At 42.3% G+C, this 9,238-nt stretch overlaps 1 protein-coding gene across 4 annotated transcripts in view; it reads left to right on the forward strand.

Annotated features, from left to right (window-relative positions):
* ZNF217 (zinc finger protein 217) overlaps positions 1-2,467 on the forward strand; it is a 28,144-nt gene extending 25,677 nt beyond the window's left edge. For all 4 annotated transcript variants that reach the window (XM_065032501.1, XM_065032502.1, XM_065032503.1 and 1 more), the window contains exon 6: positions 336-2,467. The gene's annotated coding sequence lies outside the window, so the exon portion shown is untranslated. The remainder of the gene's footprint in view (positions 1-335) is intronic.
* Positions 2,468-9,238: the final 6,771 nt, after the last annotated feature.

Genomic DNA, 9,238 nt, shown 5'->3' on the forward strand with positions numbered 1-9,238 from the left:
TAAAATACTTTATTCCTCTAATCTTACTGCTGTTATTGTCCCCATACTAAGCATATTTTGTATAGTTCTGCTTTTTTTAAGCTAACTCAATTTCCTGGCTGTATTTCTACTTGGGGCTTGAGTATTTTCAAAAGTAGACTTGATTGCCAGTTTTTGTTTGGCAAATAGAAGACCCAGACCTTATATTGCAATATCAGTTTCTAAATACACTTATGCAAGGGTGTGGAATGGATTAGTTTTATGTTTTAAAGATGCTCCTCACAACAAAATAAATGTGTTGTACTATTTTATACTTGTATATCACAAACCAATTTTTTTCCCCTTTTTTCCCCTAGGTCTAAGGACACAAGTGCATGTTTTATGGAGTTATACCTGCAGTTCATCCCTGGAAGAAAAATGAATGGTGAAAGCTACTGAACTAAGCTGTGATTGTACTGTATACAAAAACACTACAGTTTTATAATACTGGTTCTGTTAACATTTTGTACCAAATAGCCATAAAAAGTAGTCTAAACAATTGGATTATGAAGACATGTGGAGAATGTATATCTTGACATTGACTTTTGAGTATTTTTCATTAGAATTAATTGACCAAATATTAGGTAGGAATTATATTTTTACATACTTGAGCGCTGCTGAAGAGTTTCTCTTTGAAAGAATTTATAGTCATTGCACCTCAGGTAAACTTATAGATACTGAAGTTGAAATCCTGTTGGCTTAATGCCCCTTTTTTCATAAAGGTGAAAGTTTCTCATCTGTGTTTATTTTTTTTCTGTTGAACTATGTTAGTTTTTTAAAACAACTTCCAAATAAACTTGTCTGAAAGTGTCCGGTTTGTAAATGTTGTGAACGTCAAAGCAACGGTGCTGACATTCTGCTGATCTGCCTTGTGTGCGTTAGGACCGTGATGTGTTGGAGGGATCTGGTTCCCTGGGGCTGTTTCCAGCATATTTTTAAGTGCAAGGATGAGGCAATACTTGACATTTGGATTTCAGTGTGGCGTTCCTGAAATATGGTTGGATTCTTCTCTTGGCCTTTGTTGCTGTTCTTCAGAGAAGCCTTTTAAACAAACATCTCTACCGACATGCAAACTTTGACAGCAGAAAATACCCGGGACTTGTGTGGGAAATGATACTAATCTAAATGTTTAGTTTTATACTAAATTCAATACAGTTACATTTAGAGGAAAACTTACTTTGCACCTTTGTCCAAACTGTAAAGTCGCAAACAAAGAGACTTGCAATACGAATATGGGATCTACAGACTTCGAAAGGGATGTGGCTGTGGTGTAGCCTGCTTGACTGTGCTTGGAAGCTTCTTGATGTCGAGTTTTAGCATCTACTGGGTGTTTAAAAGTGAGAAATAACCTGTTAATGGGAGAGTGTCTCCTTTTATTTTTCTGTGAAGACAGCAAGAATTTTTTCTAATGCACATGCAGCTTGAGTTTTGTAAAGGGAAGATGGCCAGTTGCCAGCCAGTAAAGCAGAATTGTTGCGTATTTTGACTCGCATTCCTAGTTGCTTCTCATAAAGCCGTAGTTAAGAGTTAATTTCTTCTGTACCTGGCTTTGACTTCCATATATTTTTAGTAAAACAAAAAAAATGAAAAATTTGCACTGTTCATTTTGCTCTCTTCCCTCCTACAGCAAATGTACAATAGCAAAACCTAGAAACTCTTGTTTTTTCATTATGCAACTTGAGATGTTCCAGTTGTATGTCTTAGTTCCTGTATATGGGACCTATTTTTAATGTCTCTGTAAACTGGCGATGTAATGAAGTGCTGTGTATCAGGAAATTGTACACTATTTACCTTTTTTCCTGTTCATAAGCTGAGCCATATGTACATAATCTAGATTTTTGTTTTCCTAGTTTTGCACTTTTATAGCCTATTTTTTGAAGATGAATTCACTTGGAAAATGGTTGATCTATTTTTTTGCGTGATCTTTCAATGAGTCTTATAGAATGCATGCTGTAACTATCATCTGTGTACCTTACGTGGTTCTCTGATTAAAATGTATGGGGCTGGTTTTTAAGATTATTTGGGGGGGGGGGGGGCAAACAGACCTAAGACTTGTTTTTAATCTCCCTTCATGCTGGTACAGTTTCCCTCAAGGCCTTTTTGGTAGGTATCTTGGGGCTGGAATGGAAAAGTGGACATGAAGACTCTATTTCATGGCAGCACAGCCCTGTACTTCAGAATACACTTTGCCCATCAGTATTAACTATTGGGATACTACTGGTTTTGTATGTTTCTTTGGAAATAACAGTGCATATATAGAGGTACAAATTGTTGATTTTTTTTTTTTTTAAATGTATTTATTTCATTCCATTTTCTTTTATTTTAATTGTTGAAACCGGAAGTTGTCAAGCAGTAGGCACACATTACTCATTTAATTTATAATGTATTTCACTTTAGTTGAGTATATTATTACATGTGGATGTAAATATAGACTTGGTGTTTTGCAAAACTGGTTTCTGTGTCTTGCTTTTAGAGCTTACAATGAGTTTCCTGGAATTTCACGTTCACTTGACCTCTCATCATTCTCACAGCGCTGGAGGAGGGGGAGGAGGAGAACCTGCAATAACAAAACCAAATTCATGCTGCGTTCAGTTGCTCTATGTGACATATACTGAGTAACTTCCCAGAAAATCAGTCCGTGAGGCTTAAGAGGAAAACTTACAATACCAAAGAAACCTTTTGTTTCTTCTTTCCATTATTTTCCTTCAAGAAAGAGAATTGATTTGTTGTATGCGTTCTTTCTGGTGATAAGAAATTAGGAAGAGAGCGTGGGTTTTTTCTTTAATTTGTGTGAGGCTTCAGGATTTGTTTAAAGCTTAAACTGCTGTGAAAAATTTCTAGGTCTGATGTGTTCCTGGAACTCAGCTGAGGTGTCAGACCTCACCAACACCCCTGACCATATCTCAACACTAGATGGTGAGGTTGGAAGACAGCTAGAGAAGACTTGTGTAAGTCCACACAAGTGAGTGACCACAACCTCATTGGCATCACAGGTGAAGCTTTTGGTTCCTGCTCTAGGCTGGTGCTTGTTACCATGATAAGGTTTGTAGAAGTAGATTAAAGCAGTTTATTGAGTATATAAAAGTGCTGTTGGGGAGCAAAAAATCGAAGTGGGAGCCAGACTGATCTGTGACCGGTGCGAGCTATCAAAAGTCAAATTAAAGGGCAAACCTCACTGCCTGGTGTGAGGGAGGTGTTAGCAATGTGGAACCAGCACAAGAATATTCAGCCAAAGGCTGAGCAGTCTCTTTGGCTTCAAGTCCCTGGCATCTTCAAACAGTGTGCGATCTTGGAGGTGTTTTTTTTCAGCGCTACCATATCTGTTTTGTCATATAATTGGTTTCTCAGTTGTGAGATACATTAATACTGTGAAACCTTCCCACTGCATTCATTTGGGATAAACGCTATTCCCAGCCAAAGTTGAGTTAATTGAAAGGTTGAGAAGGGAGGGAGGCCAAAACCGAAAGAAAAACCCAACAGAAATGGAGCTGGTAAATGAAGCTGGGGTGGGTTTTTGCTCTTGGTGTTGGTCAAGCAGCTCTGGTTGGAGAGGTTGGTGAGGTGGGCTGCTCTGGTTTCTATCCCCTCCTGCCAACCAAGCCCAGTGATCACTGGTTCTGTCAGGACCCAGTTGTTGTCTCCATGCAGGGTATTTGAGGACTTGGAGAGTCACCAAAACCACTGGAAGGTGTGACTCAAATACAGCTTTACTGTGACTGTAACTGTTCAGTGTTAGAAACACTCACTTGAGGGATCTTCCCCCCAGGGTAAGACTACGGTGTGTCTTGAAATTATGAAGAAGCAACACTCATTTTCTCTTACAAAGATCTAGTATTGAATCACAAAACAGTTTCTTCTTCCCCTTTGTGAAAGAGAAAAATATGCGAGTGTGTTACTGAGCAGATTTCTCTGTTCATTTGCACACACTTAAGAGAAGTGCGTTTAATTAGGATTAGCAAGTCTCTAAATTGCAGATGGTTCTCAGGGGAAAAAATAGTTATGAGTGCATTCATGACATTAAAATCAGTACATTTAATTCAATTTCATCTTAATATTAATTCATAACATCTAAAGTAGTAGTTCCTACAGAAGATATTCATGTGATTTAGGATTACTGGAGAAAATGAGATCTGGCATTTCCAAACATGCCGCAGCATGATTACCATGTGTAACTGTGCAGATTGAGTAACCATGTGCTAATTGCGAGAGTGCCCATTTTCCCATGAATTGTTGTCTGTAACAAGGGTCAGTTATATGATACACAGTTTTATTTAATGTGGAGTTCATTATTGATAGATACTGTGTCCAGCAGTGGCTCATACGTGAAATATTGCCAAAATCAGTAGCTGTTTGTAGATGAGACAGCAGCCTGCTCAAAACAAGAAATTCTGTCTTTTTGAACCCTTATTGCTGTGTCGGCCCCTGTTCTGAGCCCGGACCTCTAAGTGTGTCACCTCTTCTGGAAAGCGTTAAATGCAAAGGTGCGGTACCTTCCCAGGTCATCGATTCTTGATTTTCTTATCAGCTCTGGTTGAACTGAGCCTGACCTGCTTAGGGCAGATACGGAAGCTTCATGTTGCTTCTGTGTGCATTCATATGAACGCAAAGTAACGTACTTCGCTCTGGTCTTTCTGCAGAAGCTCGGAACCAGGGAACTCTGGATTTCGGTGGTGCTGCTCCCTTTTCAGAAGTTTCCTCTCTTTGTTTCCTCTTTGAGGTCAACCGTGGCTCCCTACGTGCAGAATACCATCGCTGTCGGCTTCCAGGCTGAGCCGGAGGAGTTCATCTGTTCTGGTTTTTAAGGCTTCACAAAAGCCTCGGCTTCTGTAAGGGAAGAAAAGGCTGTTTGTTCCCTCCGCTCCTAGAAAGTCACGACTGCTCCACTTGACGGTGGAAGCTCCCGGTGGACAACAGGGTGGCTCCAGCAGCTCTGCGATCAGGAGATGTTGTGGAAAAGGCATCAGAGCATCATCGCATTCCCTCCTGGCGAGAGCTGCCGTGTGTTCAGCGTTAGGTGGCGATGCGAGCCCAGGAGAGGGCCGGGAACCCGCGCTGCAGGAGCTGCGTCTGACGGGCAAGTTTGCTTTAGGTTCCTAAATTAATTAGCCATTGCATAAAGCAGATAAAAATAAAACACAGAGCGGCCCCAGAATAAAGCATACATGCAGATGTTGGCCTGTTTAAATAATCTGTGTAGCAGAAATCACAGCATAACCAGGAAACTTCACCGACGAGTGAGATGAACCACAGGAAATCTGTAGATACAGAAACGTTATCTCCGATTTTCTCTTCTCACCCTATCAATATTTGCTGAAATGTGTTGCTATAGAGCAGATTTAGTGCGCAGTTTAGCTGCTGGCTACCATTATTTTTGACTGCTCAAGATTTTCTGATTAATTAAATGATGCATTTTACAATGTGCCGCACATCACTGAGACAGGCACTTCTCTGTGTGAAATCTTAGGTACGAAACTATTTGCATGAGCAAATCTGGCCTAATAAATAATTACGGAAAGCTTTGGCATTTAAAATTCATTTTACACATATGAAATGTTTTCATTAATCCTCTATGAAAGTCATGACCTAATTACTGATTTTTCATCCTGTTGAATAATTACTGGCGAGGAGCCTTCCCGCGATTTCATCCCTCCATCCTTGGTGCGGTTTGCTGGAACAAGTGGGACCCGTGTGAAGGGAGGAAACAACAGGCATCTGTTTTTCTGAAAATTCGGGAAAATCAGGTAATCGTTTTCACTTAAAGAAAAAACATCCCTCTTCTCTTCAGTTAAAAAAAGAGTAGTTCACATTTTGTCATGTTATTTCAGTTTAGGGTATTTCTGAATTTTTAATACATGTATATGTTCAAAAATCTAATTAAACATCACCAAATAAAGTCGTTCTGAGCAAACCAAATGAAATTTTAATGTCAAAGTTAAGCATAAGTTGTTCAAGAAAAGAAAAGGTCAGAACAACTGAGTGAAATTAGAATTAATTCAGAAATATGTTTTCACCAAACTTGCATTTTTTCCTCCTCTGTTCTTCCAAAAGCTCCAGAAGCTCCGCAGCACAAGGTATTCAGTGCATCTGCTTGCGGGTATCTGGGCTCAGTTACACAAGCGCTTCAGTTCTCTTTATTGCCCAGACAACATATTTTCCAGGACTAATTTTTTTGGCAAACTTTAGTGCAAATAAAACTTTAACACCTTCCCAGCGACAGTGTCGTGCGGTCGCTCCGTGTGTTCCAGAAAGTCGGATAAGGGTGAGATTTGGCACTTCTTAATTCCCGTTTCTCTTTGATTTACCTTCAGCATTATATGTGGGTTTGTATTTCTTCTCCTCCTCCCTCTGCAACAGTTATTGGAGGGTAAAAGGTAATTGAACTCCACGTTTCTATTCAAATTTGGTCTTGTAAAAGTCTCATTATAGCAGAACCTAAATCTGGGCCTTTGACATTTTGACAGAATCTGTTTTCAGGTTGAAAAATTTCTTTCCCAATAAGAATTTTGGTTGTTTTCCTGTTTGACTCCAAAAGCCTGGGCTGATCATCTTTAAAGCATTAGCACAATTGCTTACAGATGGACTTTTTATATAAAAAATGTGATTTTCCCCTTCTCTAACCTAGCATTATTGCTCTTTCCTAAACTCAGGGGCTTCTCATTTTGTTAGTTTAACCTGAGTGTATGCTGGAATGAGTTTATCCAGAGCTATTGACATTTCGTTAGTTTGGGAAAACAAGCAAACGGGATTAGCAGTGCGCTGCTGAGCGTCACAAGCAGGGCCCCGCTCAGTCCTTGTGTACACGTGGCCTCAGTTGTGCTGTGTCTTTGGTGCGGTTGGTTGTTTTCTAGGAGGCTGAGGGGAGATCATCTCTCGCTCTTCAACCACCTGAGAGGAGGCTGGAGCACGGAGGGTGTTGGTCTCTTCTCCTGAGTAGCAAGCGGTAGGATGGGAGGAAATGGGCACAAGTTGCGCCAGGGAGGGTCAGAAGTGATGTTAGGAAAAAATGTATTCACGGAAAGGGTTGTGAAGCGCTGGAACAGGCGGCCCTGGGAAGTGATGGAGTCACCATACCTGGAGGGGTTTAAAAGATGCAGAAATGAGGCTCTTAGGGACACGTTTTAGTGCCAGATTTAGGTTATGGCTGAGCTCGATGATCTTAAGGGTCTCTTCCAACCAAAATGATTCTATGATTCTACCTGCCGTGATAGAAGCCTGGCCCTGTGCACTCCCGGTGACACCAGCACGCTCCCAGTGACACCAGCACACCCCTGGTGACACCAGCATGCTCCCAGTGACACCAGCACACTCCCAGTGACACCAGCACACCCCTGGTGACACCATCACATTCCTGCTCTCCATGTGTGCTGATGGATGAAGGAGAACGGGGGTCCCAGCTCATTGCCTGGCAGCTGGGCTGTCTGTGCTGCATCCTGGGAGGGTCTCCATCATCATCATCCTCAGGACCCTGACTCCTTCCTGTGAACAAGGAAAGATCTTCTCAGTAGTGAGGAGCAACTTAATACAGCCTGAACTTTTGTACCCTGTTTCGGATTGTTTTTCTTGTGATATTTGTTAGTTCTCTTTCCGTGAGGACAGCCTGAGCTCTGGAGCCCACTTAAAAGCTTGGTTTGCTCCAGATTTGCCTGTGAGCTGGGGCTGAGGAGTTGGTGTGAGCCAGGAACAGATGCTGAGGGTATGTAGGGTTGCCTTTTGTTCCTCTAAACTTTTGTTTTCCTGGCCATAAATCTGCCTAATAAACTGCCCTGAGCGACATAAACCTCTGAAGCGGCTGTGCCGGCTGGCTCAGGACCTCGGGGCGCTGGAACTGCTGGGGAAGCTCAGTGCGTGCCCGAGTGTGTGCGATGGCCCCACAGGGAAATGTCCCCAGCCCGGGTACCCCCTCGCCCGCGGAGGGGACCAGGACTAAGAATGGAGCTGTCTGTGAAGGATGCTCAGCTTGGGTGGCACTTTGTGCTTTTAAATTTCAGAGCAAACTGCGGTTCCTTCCCATTTTGTGGTGTCTCGGAAGGTGGGTCTGACAATCCCATGGCAAACCCAGCCCCTGCTCCCGGGCTCTGCTCTCCTGCCTCCCACACACTCGGCCGTGTCCCACCTGAAATCCTTTGCACCACGACCTTAGTGCCCTTCTGGAGTGAATCCATCTCTCCTCAGTACCCGGACTTCACTGTCAGACCAGCTATTTAAATTGTAAAACGTTCAGCTAAGGTAGACAGAATTAAATTTATTCCTGAATTGTTGAATAATGTAATGTTCGTGTTGTACATAAAAGAATCACAAACCACCCAGCCTGATTTTCTTATGAAAACATTTAACTTTTATTAAATCAAGACAGTTTTAAGGAGCAGCAAAAAAAAAAATGAAAGCAAAAACAATTGAACCAGCTTTCAAAGTTGCCCTGTAGCCAAAACATCCATCTGAGAAGCTGAAGGGTTGATTTTATTTGTTTGTTTGTTCTTCTGTTGCAGTGTATCACCAATAATTAAAAAAAAAGAGAAGAGATGCAAGTTCAAACCGTTGGAATAAATTAGAGCAGGCTCTAAGCCTGCTGAGAGCTGCCTGCGGCTGGTTCGCCATCTCCAGCGGGACGGGAACGCTGCAGCACGGGCAGGTGCCCCATCCTGCCCACTCATTAAAATACTGGGGGTCAATACCTGTGCACCTTGCAGGTGAGAGTCCCTTCAGGCCAGGATTTAGCCCCAGACCCATAAAACATGCCTGAACCATTAACTGCTCTTCCCAGGAAGGTGGCAGAGGACCCTGCGTGCTGGAGTTGAGTCAGAAAGGCCAGACAAAGCCCTGGGGAGAGGTCTGTGGGGAGCAAACCTGTATTGGCAGACAGCAAGATAAATTGGATGATCTAATAGTCCTTTTCCATCTCTAAGTTTTATGATTCATTTGTTATTTTAGCCATCTATATATATTTTTTATTTTACCCTAGAGGGGTTTCTTGATATGTGTGCAATAGATTCCTTTAAAAGGAAAAAAAATCACTTAAAAAAGCGTTGCAGGATCCAAGGCACCGTCTTGTAAGTGTATTTGCTAACGAACTACTCCATGTGTAGAAGTTGAAGGTGGCTCGTGCAGGTCAGCAGTGGGTGTGGGACGGTCACACCAAGGAGTGAGTGTTGGGGTGAGGAGGGTGCGGAGCCTTTTACCAATTCAGGCTTTGGGTGCTGGGGTGGGCAGCTGGAGATGGGCC

Source organism: Columba livia, chromosome 16, assembly GCF_036013475.1.
Source record: "Columba livia isolate bColLiv1 breed racing homer chromosome 16, bColLiv1.pat.W.v2, whole genome shotgun sequence".
Lineage (NCBI taxonomy): Eukaryota > Metazoa > Chordata > Aves > Columbiformes > Columbidae > Columba > Columba livia.